Source organism: Pongo abelii, chromosome 16, assembly GCF_028885655.2.
Source record: "Pongo abelii isolate AG06213 chromosome 16, NHGRI_mPonAbe1-v2.0_pri, whole genome shotgun sequence".
Classification (NCBI taxonomy): domain Eukaryota; kingdom Metazoa; phylum Chordata; class Mammalia; order Primates; family Hominidae; genus Pongo; species Pongo abelii.
In genome coordinates, this window is record NC_072001.2 from 28,275,753 (window position 1) to 28,295,617 (window position 19,865).

At 41.8% G+C, this 19,865-nt stretch overlaps 1 protein-coding gene across 1 annotated transcript in view; it reads right to left on the reverse strand.

Annotated features, from left to right (window-relative positions):
• The window catches only part of SNRPN (small nuclear ribonucleoprotein polypeptide N), a 165,125-nt gene that overhangs the window by 87,786 nt on the left and 57,474 nt on the right, over positions 1-19,865 (reverse strand). The window contains 1 exon segment of the mRNA NM_001134099.1: positions 15,162-15,276. The gene's annotated coding sequence lies outside the window, so the exon portion shown is untranslated.

Sequence of the window (19,865 nt, forward strand, 5' to 3'; positions counted from 1 at the left end):
CTCGAGAAACAAAACATTCCCTATCCACTCATGGTCTTGTCACATCCAAATCTTAGCTCAGATTCTTGCCTCCTAACTTACAGAATCTCTTTCTCCATCCTTCTGTTCTCAGCTTGAACCCTTCAGAAAGCTTCTCAGGAATGTTTTGCAGGCAGAGAGCCATTCACAAAGCACAATCCCTATATCAGTACTTATATTTATGTTTCATATGATCTCACCTATTAAACAAAAATCAAACTTTTTTTTTTTGGAGACAAAGTCTCGCTCTGTTGCTCATGCTGGAGTGTAGTGGCATGATCTTGGCTCACTGCAACCTCTACCTCCCGGGTTCAGGCAATTCTCCTGCCTCAGCCTCATGAGTAGCTGGGACTATAGGGGCATGCTGCCATGCCCAGCTAGTTTTTTGTATTTTAGTAGAGATGGGGTTTGACCGTGTTGGTGCTGTGATTACAGGCGTGAGCCACTGCACCTGGCACAAAAATTTAACTTCTACTAGACTGAAACCTCCGTGATGAAAGCGCTTTTATCTTGCTAACTTGTGATCTCCCAACAAAATATGCACAAGCAACTGAGTACCTGCCCCCATCTGGCCATATAAATCAGAGGTCAGCCAAGCATGGTGGCTCATGCCTATAATCCCAGCACTTTGGGAGGCTGAGGCAGGCAGATCACTTGAGCTCAGGAGTTTAAGACCAGCCTAGGAAATACAGTGAAACCCCGTCTCTACCAAAAATACAAAAGATTAGCTGGGAGCAGAGGCACACGCCTGTGCTTCCAGCTACTCAGGAGTCTGAGATAGGATTGCTTGAGCCTGGCAGGTGGAGGTTGCAGTGAGCTGAGATGACGCCACTGCTTTATAGCCTGGATGACAGAGTGAAACCCCGTTTCAAATAATAATCAATCAATGAATCAGTCAGAGATCAGCAGCCTTTTTCTGTAGAGAGGAGAGCCAGACAGTAAATATTTTAGACTGAGGGCGATCACTCACAACTACTCAACCTTTGTAGTGTGAAGTGTGAAAGCAGTCACAGACAATATGTAAACAAGTGGGCACGAGTGTATTCCAATAAAACTTCACTTATGGACCGTGAAATTTGAATCTTATGTAATTTTTATTAAATGGTATTCTTTTGCTTTTCTCAAGTATTTATTTATTTATTTTATTTTTTGAGACAGAGTCTCGCTCTGTTGCCCAGGGTAGAGTGCAATGGCATGATCTCGGCTCACTGCAACCTCCGCCTCCCAGGTTCAAATGATTCTCCTGCCTCAGCCTCCCAAGTAGCTGGGATTACAGGCATGCACCACCACACCCAGCTAATTTTTGTATTTTTAATAGAGGCAGGGTTTCATCATTTTGGCCAGGCTGGTCTCGAACTCCCAAACTCAGGTGATTCACCCGCCTCGGCCTCCCAAAGTGATGGGATTACAGGTGTGAGCCACCACACCCGGCTCAAGTATTTAAAACCATAAAAAACTTTGTTAGCTCACAAGCCATACATGTATGCATAGCAGTCCAAATTTAGCCACAGGTTGCACTTGGCTGACCCCTGGTATAAATTAATACAGACTGAGTCAGTCCCTAAATTTGTCTCCATGATCTCATTCTTTGTTTTCCAATTAGTCTGTAGACTTCCCTGTATCTTACCAGAAGACTGCCTTGATGAAAATCCTTCAATGAATGCCATGTGCCCTCTACTCAATGGACCTATCCACCTGGTAGACCCCACACCTTGTCTCCTCTTCTGTTTCTCCTTATACCTGTAAGTCAGGACTTCTGCCCTTCTGGCAATCTCTTTGATGTGTTCAGGTCCCTTGACTGTGAATGGCCATCAAATCCTCCTCTATTTTTAGTAGAAACGGGGTTTCATCATGATGTCCAGGCTGGTCTTGAACTCCTGACCTCAGTTGATCTGCCCACCTCACCATCCTGAAGTGCTGGGATTACAGGCATGAGCCACCGTGCCCAGCCTAAGACCTAGGGGCTTGCCTCTGAACCCCAACTCAACCACCGTTTTCCCCAAGAATCCCCTCCCAGCCACTCTCCTCTAGGCTCCTACACACACCACACTAAGCTCATTATCCTCTTGTAGATATCAGGTATGTCTGATTGTTTGCTTTTTTTTTTTTTTTTTCTTTAAACCAGCTGCCCTCCAGAGCAACAGATGTTTTCCTAACAGCTGGCAAAAAGTAAACTTTTCTTTCCTTTTTTTTTTTTTTTTTGTTTTTTTTTTTGAGACAGGGTCTCATTCTGTCGCCCAGGCTAGAGTACAGTGGCACGGATCTTGGCTAACTGCAGCCTCAACTTCCCAGGCTCAAGTGATCCTCACACTTCAGTCTGTCAAGTAGCTAGGACTACAAGCACACACCTCCAAGCCCAGCTAATTTTATTTTTGTAGAGAAGAGGTCTCCCTGTGTTGCCCAGGCTGGTCTCAAACTCCTGGACTCAAGTAATCCTCCTGCCCCAGCCTCCCAAAGCCCTGGGATTACATGCATGAGCTCCACGCCCAGTCAAAAGTAAACTTTCAATCAAGATTACAGACTTGGCCAGGCATGGGGGCTCACGCCTGTAATCCCGGCACTTTGGGAGGCTACGGCAAGTGGGTCACCTGAGATCAGGAGTTCCAGACCAGCCTAACCAACATCGTGAAACCCCATCTCTACTAAAAATACAAAATTAGCTGGGTGTGGTGGCGCATGCCTGTAATCCCAGCTACTTTGGAGGCTGAGGCAAGAGAACCACTTGAACCTGAGAGGCCAAGGTTGCAGTGAGCTGAGATTGTGTCATTGCACTCCAGCCTGGGCAACAAGAGTGAAACTCAAAGAAAAAAAAAAAAAAAACATTTACAGACTCAATGACTCTTATTGGTGGAATACACATTATAATTGACAGAGATAGTCTTCTTGACCAAACTCTAGCCAGGTTCCTCTGAGCTGCCTTCTCAACTAGGTCTTAGGCTGGGCACAGTGGCTCATGCCTGGAATTCCAGCACTTCAGGAGGCTGAGGCGGGCAAATCACCTGAGGTCAGGAGTTCGAGACCAGCCTGGACATCATGGTGAAACCCCATTTCTACTAAAAATACAAAAATTGGCCAGTCGTGGTGGCGAGCACCTGTAATGCCAGCTACTCAGGAGGCTGAGGCAGGAGAATCACTTGAACCTGGGAGGCAGAGGTTGCAGTGAGCCAAGATCGCACCATTGCACTTCAGCCTGGGCGACAAGAGCAAAACTCCATCTCAAAAAACAAAGAAACAAAGTCGGTCTTAACCTTGGCCTATAAATATTTGAACAAAATACTAACATAGATTCTAGCAGGTCAAGGCCATATCCCCTGGTTGACTGTATCCCCCTTAAATAGCCTGCCTGAAAAAAGTGAAGCCTCCCAAATGAATTTACTGTTTGTTCCAGCCAACAGCAGAAGATAGGGCCCCTGTCTCCTGGCCTCTGGGCAAGGGTCATAGTCTAACTTCAAACAGCACCAGTTAGCAATCCCAGGTAGGTTTTACATGGACCTGCCACTTTTGGTAAATTTTTACTTCTCTGACTCAACTGAGCATACCCTACCCCCCAACTCAACTCCCTCCTATTCCCTGATTTTCCCTTTGTGGGTGAGGCAGTCTTTTTTTTTTTTTTTTTTTTTTTGAGACAGGTTCTCACTCTGTCACCCAGGCTACAGTAAAGTGGTGAGATCTTGGCTCACTGCAACCTCTGTCTCCTCAAGTTCAAGGGATTCTCCCACCTCAGCCACCTGAGTAGCTGGGACTACAGCCATGTGCCACCATTCCCTGCTAATTTTTGTATTTTTGTGGAGACAGTGTTTCACTATGTTGCCCAGGCTGGTCTCGAACTCCAGAACTCAAGCCATTCACCCCCCCCCACCACCTCCCAAAGTGTAGGATTACAAGCGTGAGGCACCCCGCCCAGCCTAGGTCTTGATGTATTGCCCAGGCTGGTCTCAAACCCCCGGCTCAAGCAATCCTTCTGCCTCAGCCTCTGCAGTAGCTTCATTCCAGTGTCCAGTAGACACCCAGCTTCATTCTTCCTTTAAAATACCCAGTCACTTCTATACACACCAAAGTTGAGTTCAGTTCATGCTGGACTCTCTTCATGATTACAATAGTTATTAGTGATTAAAATGTGTCCTTACCACTATAACTAATACCCAGCTTTTGTTTCTCTTTAACATAATTAAGGTAGAAAAAACTGGAATAAAATCATTCAGTATATCCTGGCAGCATTATTAATACAGACAGGGGCCAAGGAGGGAAATGTTGTGCCAGGCAAAAATAAAAACCAGAAGAAGCAAAACTAATTGCAAAGTTCCTAGTAATCAAAGAATATGACTTTTTTAAAAGTTAGCTTGTAGTAATGTACTCTCAACTAGAAGAAAGTTTTATAGAATTTATTAAAGCTCACTTTTTTGTTTTTTTGAGACAGAGTCTCACTCTGTCGCCCAGGCTGGAGTGCAGTGGTGTGATCTTGGCTCACTGCACCCACTAGGGCTGCCCATCTCAGCCTCTTGAGCAGCTGGGACTATAGGTGTGCACCACCATGCCCAGCTAATTTTTTTTTTCTTTCTGAGGCAGACTCTTGCTCTGTCTCCCAAGCTGGAGTACAGTGGCACAATCTTGGCTCACTGCAACCTCCACCTCCCAGGTTCAAGCAATTCTCCTGCCTCAGCCTCCCAAGTAGCTGGGATTACAGATGCTCACCACCATGCCCTGCTAATTTTTGTATTTTTAGTAGAGACAGGGTTTCACCACGTTGGCCAGTCTGGTCTCGAACTCCTGACCTCATGATCCACCTGGCCCGGCCTCCCAAAGTACTGGGATTTACTGGGGTTACAGGCATGAGCCACTGCGCTCAGACTTTTTTTTTTTTTTTTTTTTGTATTTTTGTATTTTTGTAGAGATAGGGTTTCACCATGTTTCCCAGGCCAGTCTCAAATTCCTGAGCTCAGGCGATCCTCCCTTCTCAGTCTCCCAAAGTGCTGGGATTACCGGTGTGTGTACCACAGCCAGCAAAACTGAGTTCTAATAAGGTATAGGTGAACCTAGACAGATTGCCAAAGACAATAATCTATATTCTGAGAATTTAAGGACATAGGCAAAATAAAAAATATCTATGCATAAAATATTTTTTGCCTTCTTATGTAAAATAATGTATTTCTCCATCTCATCATTGAAATAAAAAGAAACCCAATAAATCATCTATTTAACATTTACTCATAGACCCAATCACTATGAAAGATCAATCTTGATCAGTTTTTTTTTTTTTTGGACTGTGGTGTAATTTTTATATTTTTTTATCTAGAAAAAAATTTATTTTATTATTTTTATTTATATATTTTTGAGATGGAGTCTCGCTCTGTCACCCAGGCTGGAGTGCAGTGGCGCAATCTCAGCTCACTGCAAGCTTGCCCTGTCACTACAGGCGCCTGCCACCACGCCCAGAGAATTTTTTGTATTTTTGGTGGAGACAGGGTTTCACCGCGTTAGCCAGGAGGGTCTTGATCTCCTGACCTCGTGATCCGCCCGCCTCAGCCTCCCAAAGTGCTGGGATTATAGGTGTGAGCCACCGTGCTTGGCCATTTTTTTATTGATACATAATAGATCTACATGTGTTCAGGTTGATTCTTTGAGCAAATTTGTTACTGTCTCAACTGATTTTATTTGAAAAATAAAAATATGTAATTTTTGCTCCTGCAGAAACTGATACTGACAGAAAAATCATCACATGGACCCTGCTCTCATGCTGTCTACCATTCAACAGGAAAATAAAATATGCTGGACTCCACTTGGAAGAAAATGTGTTTATGCCTTTTTAGGAAGTGGTGTGGCAGCCCCATAGAGAGTTGGCTGGGTCTCAGCCCAGGGTCCTGGGCCATTTCTGCCACCCAGAACTCAGGGAGACAGTCTGCCACCCTCACGAGGGGACACCCAACTGACAGGGTACCTGCAGCTTCTCTGAGCTTCCCAGGTGCCTGCAAGTATTCCCCATCTTCCTAGACCTAGCCCCTTTCACTGCAGAAGCCTGCTTACATTTATCTGAAAATTTTAAAAGTTTAATATTAAATCTATGATGTGTGTATGATGCTCCTCTTGTCTGGCAACTGATGAGAGGAAAGGGGACCCTAAGAGGCAAGGGGGAGAGTAGGGAAAGAGATGAAACAGAAATGGGGTGACACTCACTGGGAGAGAAGGTTCTTAATGTGGAAGGAAGCTCTACAAACAGGAAGGCAAGGAAAAACCCTACGGTGTAGATTGGGATGAAAAATATCACTATAAATACATGAAGATATATATACACATACACACATATAGATATATACATATATACACAATACATATAGTCACATACATATAGCTATATCTTTATATCCTGTATATCTGGAAGGGCCTAAAAGCAATAACATACCAGTAGTACCAAGACCTTGGTTTCTAAGTACCTTTCTCCACAATAGAAATCAGGATTCCTTGGAAAAAACACAGCTGATTCAATAGTGGGGACAGGAGAGATACAAGATGAGCTTGGAATGTGTTCTGGGGTCAGTATCTAAAAATTGGAGCTGGGCGTGATGGCTCACACCTGTAATCCTAGCACTTTGGGAGACCACGGCGGGAGGATTGTTTTAGGCCAGGAGTTTGAGACTAGCCTGGGCAACATGGCAAGACCCCATCTTTATAGAAAATTAAAAAAAAAAATAGCTAGGCATGATGGCATGTGCCTGTAGCTACTCCAGAAGCTGAGACAGGAGGATTGTTTGAGCTGCAGTGAGCTGTGATTATGTCATGCTTGGGTGACAGAGCGAGATCCTGTTTCAAAAAAAATAAAAGTAGGAAAATTACAGCTAGGTAGGAAAAACAAGTTCTAATGTTCTGCAGCACTGTAGAATGACAATTTTTTTTGATACTGACCATTATTTATAATTGTGATTATTAATCACAATTCTACTCCCTACTTCTATGAGGTCAACTTTTTAAGCTATTTATCTTTCTGTGCCTGGCTTATTTCATTTAACATAATGTCCTCCAGTTCCATCCATGCTGCTGTGAATGACCAGATCTCATTTTTTTTATGGCTAAATAGTATTCCATTGTGTATATGCACCACATTTTTTAAATCCATTTGTCTGTTGATGAACACTTCGGTGGATTCCATATCTTGTCTATCATGAATAATGCTGCAATGAACACAAGAGTGCAGCTATCTCTTCAATACACTGATTTAACTTTGGATAAATACTCAGTAGTGGAATTGCTGGTTCACAGGGTAGTTCCATTTGCAGTTTTTTGAGGACTCTGCATACTGTTTTCCATAATGACTATACTAATTCACATTCTCACCAAAAGTGTAGGAGAGTTCCTTTTCATCTGCATCCTCATCAGCATTTATTTTTATGTCTTTGTGATAACAGCAATTCTAACTGGGATGAGATGATATCTCACTGTGGTTTTGATTTACATTTCCTTGATGATTAAATGTTGAAAGAATGGTTTAGCCATAAAACATCATTTTGACGACCACAATAGTAAACACTGTATTGTGCCAACCAAAACAGCATCAGTAGAATCCAGTCTTAAGAACACTTCAGATGGACTCAAGCTGAGGACATTCTGTAACATACCTAGCATGCATGCTTCAAAAGTCACAAACACATGAAAGGCAAATGCAGGCAGAGGAACCATTCCAGAGTAAAGATATTAAACATTATGGCAGACTGATAAGATACATAGTGTTAAACAAGATATTTAACATGAAAAAGCTATAAAAAAAACATTATTGGGGCAAATGAAGAAATTGGGTTATGGCCTGTAGATTAAATAATTGTATAAATGTTACATTTTGTGAATTAATATCTTTACTATGGTTATCCAAATGTATATCCCGATTCTCAGGAAATGCATTAGGGACATGATGTCTGCAACCTTCTCTCAAAGTGGTCAAAAGTAAAAAAAAAAAAAATTAAAAATTTATAAGCAGGGGGAAACAGAGGGAGAAGAAAAAGAGGGAAAGGAGGCCAGGCTTGGTGGCTCATGCCTGTAATCAAAACACTTTGGGATGTCAAGGTGGGAGGATCACTTGAGCCCAGGAGTTTCAGACCAGCCTAGGCAACATGGCAAGATCCTGTCTCTATAAAAAATTTTAAAAATTAGCCAGGTACAGTAGCATATGACTGTAGTCCCAGCTATTCTGGAGGCTCAGGCAGGAGGTTTCTTTGAACCCAGGAGTTTGAAATGCCATTGAGCTATGACTATGCCATTGCACCCCAGCCTGGGTTACAAACCAAGATCATGTCTCCAAAAAAAAAAAAAAAAAAAAGAAAAGGGGGAGAAGTGAAAGAGGGCGAGAAGGAGAAAAATTGATTAAATAATGTGGAAAAATATTAGTATTTGTGAATCTGGGTAAAGGGTAGTTTTTTTTTTTTTTAAATATTCTTTTAAGCAACAGGGTCTCACTCTGTCACCCAGGCTGGAGTGCAGTGGTGTGATCATGGTTCAGTGCAGCCTCTAACTCCTGGACCCAAGCAATCCACCCATCTCAGCCTCCCATGGTGCTGGGATTATACCCGTGAGCCAGCACACCTGCTACTAATATTCTTTTAATTTCTGTAAGTGTAAGGTTGTTTCAAAGTAAACATTTAAATTAAAATAGCATGGATACATCCATTTGTTTAAAAGTGCAAAAAAACCGGAATCCATGTATGTACTTACAAAATATAAATAAAATTCCTCTGGAAGACACATAGGCAATGATACCACATTTGCCTCTGAATTGGAAGGAATATAACAGCATGGTGAAGAAGCAGGGATATAAGCAGAATGTCTGCATAATTTATCATTCAAACTGGCACACTTCTGAGAGAAAGCAGGATTATTCATAATCATGTCAGGACAATAATTTAGGTGTGCATCTGTGCCAGGCAAAAGGGGATATATTGTCATTACAGGTGGAAAGAGATGACTTCTCACTGTATGCCTTTCGTATATTTTGATTTTTAACTATGTAAATGTATTATTCAAATATATAAATAAAAATGTACATATATAATTTAAAAAGGAATCACCTACTCAATATAATAAAAGTAGGAAAATTATTAAAATATCCTCACAATAGAATCTAAAGTAGCTATTTAAAGAATGAGGGGCCTGGCACAGAGGCTCACGCCTGTAATCTCAGTACTTTGGACAGAAGGATTGCTTGATGCCAGGAGTTTGAAACTAGATTGGTTAACATAGTGAGATCCCATCTCTACAAAAAGATTTAAAAATTAGTGGGCCGGGCGCGGTGGCTCAGGCCTGTAATCCCAGCACTTTGGGAGGCCGAGGCGGGCGGATCACAAGGTCAGGAGATCGAGACCATCCTGCCTAACACAGTGAAACTCCATCTCTACTAAAAATTTAAAAAATTAGCCGGGTGTGGTGGCGGGTGCTACCACTACTCGGGAGGCTGAGGCCAGAGAATGGCGTGAACCTGGGAGGCAGAGCTTGCAGTGAGCCAAGATCGTGCCACTGCACTCCAGCCTGGGCAACAGTGCAAGACTCTGTCTCAAAAAAAAAAAAAAATTAGCTGGGCGTGGTGGTATGCACCTATGGTCCCAGCCACTGGGGAGGCTGAGATGGGAGGATCGCTTGGAGATGGAGGCTGTAGTGATCGCACAACTGCACAACAGAGTGAGACCCTGTCTTTTAATTAAACAACAATAATAAATTTATAAAAAAGAAAAGGAGGACTCTAGAAAGGCAGTTTTGAAAGCTTCGTAGAGTAAGACACTACAGAAATGAGAGCAGAGGAACTGGGGTGTGGAGCCAGGGAAGTGTTGGGGAGTGGTGGGGGGAAGTAATCATACATTTTTCTTTTTGTAGAGATTGGGGGCGGGGGTCTTGCTTTGTTACCCAGGCTGGTCTCGAACTCCTGGCCTTGAGCAATCTTCCCATCTCAGCCTCCCAAAGTGCTGTACAAGTGTGAGCCACCATGCCTGGCCACAATCCTACTTTTGAGAATCAAAGAATTACAAAAAGCTTATAGCTTATTTTCCTATGATTGACATAAAACACCGGAAATGTCCTTTCTTCCAGGGGTCCTTTATAAACTAGTAAGCAACATATATACTACAGATTTGGAAGCATCAATATTTTTCTTAAAAGAGGTTGAAATTTAGCTTTTCCTGACTCAACCCTGAATAACTTCAGTACAGCCTTCATACCCAATTCTACTTAAGTCAATAGATAAAATAATCATATGATTGTGTACTTACTGTTTTCATAGTCCAATAGGGAGTTTAAACTAGCTAATAGAATTTGGAATTAAGTAGATAGAAAAATCACCACAGCTGAATCAGAGGCCAAACCTTCTGTCAGACATGCAGACGTTTATCATCCCAGTTTTCATGTGGCTGGGTGTAAGGTTCTATTCCGCCAAGCATAAGCTCAACAAGACCTGGCTGTGGACAGGGGTATTCTTTTCTTTCTTCCTGCCTGCACATTTCCCAAGAGGGCTGAAGGAGTTCAGGAAATGCCACCCCTAGCCTGGGCATGGTAACTCATGCCTGTAATCCCAGCTGTTTGGGAGACAGAGATAGGAGGATCACTTGAGGTCAGGAATTGGAGACCAGCCTAGGCAACATGGTGAGACTGTCTCTGCAAAAAATAAAAAAAAAAGTAGCCGGGCATGATGGTGCATGCCTGTGGTCCTAGCTACTTGAGAGACTGAGGCGGGAGGATCTCCACCCCAAAATATGATGCTTTGGTGTGCTGATTACTTTCAACTGAGAGTATGTGGGGAGCAGCTCATACAGGCAGAGGTTTTATCTGAGCTTCCTTATCTAAAGACAGATTATCCAAAAGGAACTTAATTGTCATGAATCCCCTCCCCAGGAAACTCACCAACCAGGGAAGATTGGCTCCTATCACAGGAGAGGGTAGTAGACCTTGATAACACATGCAGACTTTGTCACCGGCTGTTACCTGTTCTTCTGACAGTCCGTTTATCTTTCCCCCAAACTGTTTACTCTCCCCTAAGTTACCTAATCACCTATACCCTCTGTCCTAAGAAGAGGGTACATAAGCTTCTGAATCTCACTGGGTTCTGGGATATTCGCTTTTCTTTCATGTGATGTCCCTGTGTCCATATCTAATTTGTATACCTTTTCTCCCATTAATCTGACTACTGTCAATTTCTTTCATGGACTCAATTATTGAATTCTCAGAAAGTAGAGGAAAGGTCTTCCCTCCTGTACAGGAGGAAAGACTCCTGAGTTCAGGAGTTTGAGATCAGCCAGGGCTACATGCTGAAACCTCGTTTCTAGTAAACTACAAAAAGCCAGGCATCCAGCCTGGGTGACAGAGTGAGACTCCATCTCAAAAAAAAAAAAAATATATATATATATATATATATATACACACACACACACACACACATATGGCACTAAAAAGAAACAAATCCTAAATTTATCACAGTGATCTCCAGCAACTGAGAAGACCCAAGTGAGCCCTTCCCAAAACAGCCTCTCTCCTGTCACAGGTAACCACCATCCTGACTTGTCATACTGACTTCTGAATGTTACAGAGATGGACTCAGACAAGTATGTTTTTGCCTAGATTATTTTGCTCAACTTTGTGTTTATAAAATTCATCAAGGTTTTTACATGTAGATACAGTTCATTATTTTTTATTTATAGTTGAATTCCATTGAATTCATATACCACCATTTACTTACCCACTCTGCTTTATTTCGTTTTTGGCTATTACAAATAATGCTGCTATAAACGTTTCAATACATGTCTTTTCATCAACTGTGCGTGTACTTTTCCGTGGCCTACTCCACAAAGTAGAATGGATGGTGCGTGTGTAAGGTACACATGGTTTTGTAGGTAATAGCAGATAGTTTACCAAAGTGGTTGTTATAATTAATACTGCCATGAGCAACATTTGAATTGAAGATCCATGAATTCCACTTCCAGTTACAGATCCTTGAGAGATGTGTACCTATATAAATCAGGATACACATACTTCAGTGATTACGATTGCAGTGTTGGTGATAACTGCAGACTAGACACAACCCAAACAATCATCAGATATAGAAGGGATCTGCAGCTGAGCATGGTGTCTTACGCCTGTAATCCCAGCACTTTGGGAGGCTGAGGCGGGCAGATCACCTGAGGTCAGGAGTTCCAGACCAGCCTGGACAACATGGTAAAACCCCGTCTCTGCTAAAAATACAAAAATTAGCTGGGTGTGGTGGCGGGTGCCTGTAGTCCCAGTTACATAGGGGTCTGAGGCAGGAGAATCGCTTCAACCCAGAAGGCGGAGGTTGCAGTGAGCTGAGATTGCGCCACTGCACTCCATCCAGCTTGAGCAATAGAGCGAGACTCTGTCTTACAAAAAAAAAAAAAAAAAGGGGGGGGGGATCTGCCTACTCTGGCATAGATATGGAAATACTAGGATAATGATATGTCTGTATACCTATAGTGATACGCATACACTCTGTATACATACATAGTGAGAAAGATACATGCTACATGCCGTATATATTATATAATGAGAACACCATCAATAAAAATTAAGAAGCTGGAATTACATACAACATGAATATCAAAAATGCAATATCAAGTGGAAAAGACAAAAAAATACATAAAGAATAAACAAAACTACGTTAGATGTATTCCTGTAGCTTAAATATGTAATCACGAGGAATAAAATTACAAAGAGAAGCATGGAGGATTCATCTCAGTCAGAATAAAAGGTCAAGATTCAGAAGGGATACCCACAAGTTTTGAGGGAGCTCAGGATCATGTCTTTCTTGACTTGGGTATTAGATGATATATTTGTAAAGCAGTAGTGTATTGTATGCAATTTTTTTCCTATATATAGCTCACAAGAAAACAAGTTTGAGAAAAAATAGTTCTGGGTTCAAGGTAGTAGACCTGAAATTTCTGGGTTTCATGTCAGTGAAATGTGTAGAGGATCTGCATTGTTAATGCCTGAATTAATACCCCAGCCCTGCCACTTTCCTGTGTGAGGTTGAACAAGGCTCTTAGCCTTTTTGTATGGCTTTTTCTTTTCTCTTTTTTGAGACAGAGTTTTACTTTTGTCGCCCATGCTAGAGTGCAATGGCATGATCTTGGCTCACTGCAACCTCTGCTTCCCAGGTTCAAGCGATTCTCCTGCCTTAGCCTCCCTAGTAGCTGGGATTACAGGAGCCCGCCACCATGCCTGGCTAATTTTTTTTTTTTTTTAGTAGAGACGGAGGGGTTTCACCATGTTGGCCAGGCTGGTCTCAAACTCCTGACCTCAGGTGGTCCACCTGCCTTGGCCTCCCAAAGTGCTGGGATTACAGGCGTGAGCCACCGCGCCCGGTCTGTATGGCATTTTTATTGTCGCTAACATATAACAGGTGGAAATGGAAAGCAAGAGGAAAAGTGGCTAATACAGAATAAGCACTCAATTGATAGTGACTAATACTGGTAACTTACATCCTCTGCTGTATTTAATCCGCAACAATACTAGACTGTGCTCAGAAAAGCCAATGTTTCAATAGGCCAAGTGAGTTGGCCTGAAGGACTGTGCTCTCTTCCCTTTCTGCACTGGCCATTTGACTGGCAAATTCAAACCAAGAACCCAGTCCTGTGCCTCAGTTATGACATGTTAAGAGGCCAAGGGCTGAATCATAAGGTCATTTACCAAGCCCTGGGTGGCTCACTTTCTTAGGGTGGAGCCCTTTAACCGCAGGATGACTTAGAGAACCTGACCCTACATGTTGCCTGGATTACAACTAACCCCCATACCTTAGGGTTCTGTATCACAGTTGCTTCCACTCCCTTACCTGGGAAATAAGTTGGGCTTCCTTTATATGAACAGAAGGAAGATCTTTCTTGAATGCAGACAAACATGTTTCCACGGCTACTCTGCAGGAACAGTTTCTGAGAGGGACTATAACTCCTCAAAAACTGTGCTTTTCAGGCCATAAAAAAATGCACCTGCATCCTCACGAATTCCCTGGGTGAAACTCAAGCAAACTCTGCTCACCTGCTTAATGTCAATCTTCTTTAACCATGGCTACATCTGAAGCCTTCACAAAGCTGAATTTGCAGCTTCAGTTCTGTTGATTCTGGGTCAGATCTGACCCTGCATGAACATGAGCCTGTCAGAAGCGCCTTGGCCAAGTGGAATATTATGGCTGTCCTTGGATATATGCCACTTCCAGAATTTGTATTACACCAGACAAATCATGGACTGTCAATGACCCATCAGAAAAATGTGCTGAAGTGGATGGAAAATATCATACACCTCCAGGACATACTCTTTCAATCATTATCTACTTGGAAGGGTACTACACCTGGGTAACTCTCCGAAACAAACCTTTAACAACAGCTGACCTAAAACACAGACACAAAGCAATAGCTATGCAAATGCTGTCTGAGCTTCGCTTCGCTACTGGGACTTAAGATTTTGGAGGCAATTTGGTCCAGTCATTCTCAAACTATAATAAACATACAAAACACTGGAAGAATTATTAACATGTGATTCTGAACCCATAGGTCTGGGATTGAGTTTATGCCTCTATACACGCCCCCTGCCCGCCCACATTCTCCCTTACTCCCCAGCCCTTGAGGGGGTTTGAGTGTATAAAGCACTCATTCACATATTGAAACTGGGCTTCAGCTTTGCCCCCTCCTCAGATTTGGCACACTACTGTAATTTTCTCTAACCCAGGTTAGTGAACCCGAATCCCACCTCTCTCAATGTGTGTTCCTCAGACCAATCCTGGCGCTTGTTCGAAATGCAAATTCTTATGCCTCAAATCAAACCCCGAGAATTAGAAACCCCGGGATGGAGCTTGCACGCTGTGTTTAACAAGCCCCCAGGTGATACTAATGCACACTCAAGTGGGGAAACGACTGCTCTTGCCAGAGGGATATACTAGAACAAAGTAGAACCACTGGAGAAAAGCAAACACTGTATCCAAAAAATGGGGAAATAATTAAATTTTGCAATTAAATCGTAATTAAAATGAACATGGCTTGAGCAACACAACATGTTTCTGATTCAGAAAAAAAGGTTTATAAGCATTTATAACAGAGGAGGTCATGGACTAGACAGGGTGTGCATGCAAATGGAAGGTAAGGAGGAAGAGGGTGGAGATACATAACATTTCTACTTACATAAGAGAAAGTAGCTTCAGCCCACTGGTAAAAGGGGCAGCAAAAATCTGTAGAGGAGATTCTGGTGGAAGAGTATGTCCAGGGAATGTTGCCTTCTAAGTTCCACTTACATATACTGAAGTTGAGAATTGTAAAGAAAAAAGATATATCAGGTAATGTTCAAAATACAAGTATATGTATCTAGAAGTTATGCAAAATGTGCTTTGTGTTCCATGAAAAGGGGAGATACAGATGGGGCAGAGGAACATTTTATAAAAACGTAGTTTTCTGTACACTGACAAAGATTCTTTGCTTGATCAAACTTTAGTCAGGCACCTGAACCTTCTCCGGTCTGTGCACTTCCTTGTCAAATCCAGCTTTAGCAAGAACCTCCTTACCTTTGATATCTGATCACCCTTAATATCTTACCAGGTTCACCATCCTGCACCATCCCCCAAGTGATGTTTGAGCACCCTGGCCTGTCTTCAGCAAAAATCCTGTTAGGCTGGCTTAGCCAGAATCCCCCTAACCTTTGAGGTTTCTCCTTGGTAATTTTCCATTCACAGACCTCCCAGCCTGCTCTTTGGTTATAAATTCCCACTTGCCCACGCTGTATTTAGAGTTAGCCCAATCTCTGTCTGCAGAGGTCCCCGTACCTATCACCATGGTGACCCTTACCTTGCTTTAACAAGCATAATTGAATAATTTTTTTTTTTTTTTTTTTGAGACGGAGTCTCACTCTGTCGCCCAGGCTGGAGTGCAGTGGCGCTATCTCGGCTCACTCCAAGCTCCGCCTCCCGGGTTCACGCCATTCTCCTGCCTCAGCCTCCCAAGTAGCTGGGACTACAGGCGCCCGCAACCACGCCAGGCTAATTTTTTGTGTTTTTAGTAGAGACGGGGTTTCACTGTGTTAGCCAGGATGGTCTCAATCTCCTGACCTCGTGATCCGCCCGCCTCGGCCTCCCAAAGTGCTGGGATTACAGGCGTGAGCCACCATGCCCATCAATTGAATAATTTTTTAACGCACACACATAAAAGAAACCAAACGGCTATGTTATATATATATAACGTTATATATATATACACATATATAACGTTATATATATACACACATATATAACGTTATATATACACACATATAACGTTATATATATACACACATATAACGTTATATATATACACACATATAACGTTATATATATACACACATATAACGTTATATATATACACACATATAACGTTATATATATACACACATATAACGTTATATATATACACATATATAACGTTATATATATACACATATATAACGTTATATATATACACATATATAACGTTATATATACACATATATAACGTTATATATACACATATATACTGTTATATATATACACATATATACTGTTATATACACATATATAATGTTATATATACACATATATAATGTTATATATATATACACATATATAATGTTATATATACACACACATATATATTATGTTATATATATGTTTGCATATATATGTTATGCAAAATCCATACCATCTTTTAAGATAACATGTGTGGTACTGTGACAAATTTGCTGTAAAAGCCCTTGTCTCTGGCCTCTGTCCATTAGAGATATTTTGATAGAAAAGTGACAGAACGATAGAATCAAAAGCAAAGCAAATTCAGTATACACATATGCACATACAGATATGTACTTTTTATAAGAGGAGTCTCATTAAATTCTACTCTCAAACTTACTGAAAAATATTTAAAGTACTTTGAAAATTAAAGACAACACAATATTTTAAAAGTAAGGCACGGGAACAAATTTGCCCATAAATGATTTTTCTAACCATAAGATTAATGTAAAACTGTTTTTGTATTGTTCTACACAAAATCAAGAGCTCTCTTCAGGTCACATTTGTTAAAGCCAGAACGAAAAGAAAAAAGTATAAGATTAATAGGGAAAGTTGGCTCTTTTAAAATCTTATTTTACAGGGTACATTGTTAAGACTGTAGAGGAACATTTATGTTTTTTAAAAAACTAAATCCACAACATAAAAACGAGAGAACATGAAAAACAAATATGGAACACGGGCTTCCCGCGGCTGCGGAAAGAAAACCCTGAAGAGCAGCACCAACATCCTCACTGCGCCCTGCAGCGCAGACCAGGGCGGGTTTGGCCCCTGCTAGCGGTCACTACGCCCCAACACGTCACCTTCCCAGAATACCCCGGGGCGAGCCGGCCGCGCTGAAATGATGGCGTTATTACCTGCAGGCTGATATAATGGTGGCAGGTAGGAGGAAAGCTCCCTCATTTTCACCAGGTGGCAGGCATGGAACAGCCCCTGAAACCTTATGCAGTAATCTTGGTTTTTCTTCCCTAGCCTCAAAAAATACTTCGAAATTACTAAATTCTCCTCTTCGGGAGAGTCCAGGAATAGGAGTTTTAAAATAATTAAGACAACATAACATCTACTATAAAACATACATCCATTTAAAAAGTATTTGATCCAGAAGGAACTAAATCATTGATGGAGAAAAAAATATGATATCATAGATCTCAAAGGAAATGTTCATTTCTTCTATTCCTACTTACCTGGAAATTTATGGCCTTTAAAAGCTGATTCTGAAAGATGAAGCCACCTGGACTTCCTAGGTCAGGTGGGGACTTGGAGAACTTTTCTGTCTTACAAGAGGTTTGTAAAATGCACCAATCAGTGCTCTGTAAAAACGCACCAATCGATGCTCTGTAGCTAGCTAGAGGTTTGTAAAATGAACCAATCAGCACCCTGTAAAATGGACCAATCAGCACTCTGTAAAATGAACCAATCAGCAGGATATGGGTGGGGACAAATAAGGAATAAAAGCTGGCTACTCCACCCCAGCCACCAGTGGCAACCTGCTCGGTCTGCTTCTATGCTGTGGAAGTTTTGTTCTTTCGATCTTCACAATAAATCTTGCTGCGGCTCACTCCTTGGGTCTGTGCCACCTTTAAGAGTTGTAACACTCACCGCGAAGGTTCAGAAGGTTTGTGGCTTCATTCTTGAAGTCAGCGAGACCACAAACCCACCAGAAGGAACCAATTCCGTACACAATTCTTAATTAAAATTTCAAACACGGGCATACTACTTCCTCAACAAATGCTGATACCTAATTTAATGCTGTTACCATTATATGATCTACCTATAATCCATGTACACATATACTAGGAAGCATATGTAGAAACAAACACTAATGTATGTAGGTATATGTATTTTTTTCTTCTTTTTTTTTTTCTAGAGACGATCTGGTTCTATCACGTGGGCTGGAGTGCAGTGTTGCAGATCACTGCTCACTGAAAAATTGAGTTTCTGGGCCCAAGCAATCCTCCTGCCTTAGCCTCCTAAGTAACTGGGACTACAGGCTGAGTCACTAAGCTTATGTACCTATCTGATCTCTCTCCATCTCTCACTCTCTCTCTCTGTCGCTGTCTTTGTCTCTCTCTCCCCCCACTTTCCCCTAAGTTTTTAAATTTTTTCACTTTGAAACATTAACCCACGTTGCTCCTTAAAAGAATAAGTCAACCAAGGCTGGGCGTGGTGGCTCACGCCTGTAATCCCAGCACTTTGGGAGGCCGAGGTGGGTGGATCACGAGGTCAGGAGTTCAAGACCAGTCCGGCCAACGTAGTGAAACCCCATATCTACTAAAAATACAAAAATTAGCCGGGCGTGGTGGCAGGTGCCTGTAATGGGAGGCTGAGGCAGGAGAATCACTTGAATCCGGGAGGCAGAGGTTACAGTGACCCAAGATTGCACCATTGCACTCCAGCCTAGGCGGCAGAGTGAGACTCCATCTCAAAAAAAAAAAAAAAAAAAGTCAACCTGGCCAAAAAACCCCACAATGTGTGTGTATAATCAGATGTATATCTCTGATTATTCAAGGAATAAAAAACTATAGAACTAGCTGAATATCATTCCTAAATTTGTCACAAGGAGTTTTATAATTTTGGAATTATTCCCTGTCACCCCTTAAAATTTTTATAATAGCAACATTCTTCTATAATTACATAGATTTTTTAAAGTCAAATTACAAATAAAAAGATGAGGAATTTATAACTTTGGGAACAGTTTGTTATATTGTCAGGCTTATGTTGTAGAATGCAACAAATAAAAGTTTATGCTATATTTTTGTAAGATGAAATCAGAACATCAACACTAGGAAAACAAATTGATTGGACAATAACATCAAGGTTGAAGAGAACTCCACTGGAGAAAAGGGAGCATAATGCATACAGGAGGGATGACAAAGTTTCTCTGCTTAACCAAAATTTACTCAGGCTTCTCCTCCACCCATCTATGGACCTCATTATAAAATCTAGTTTTAACAAGGAAGTCTGTTTATCAAGAACTCTCTTCTCGGCCGGGCGAGGTGGCTCACCCCTGTAATCCCAGCACCTTGGGAGGCTGAGGCGGGCAGATTACGAGGTCAGGAGTTCGAGACCAGCCTGACCAACATGGTGAAACCCTATGTCTACTAAAAATAAAAAAATTAGCCGGGTATGGTGGTGCACGCCGGTAATCCCAGCGACTCAGGAGGCTGAGGCAGGAGAATCGCTTGAACCCAGGAAGCGGAGGTTACAGTGAGTCGAGATCACACCACTACACTCCAGCCTGGGTGATAGAGCGAGACTCTGTCTCAAAAATAAATTAATTAATTAAAATATATAAAAAATAACCCTCCTTGATATCTGATCA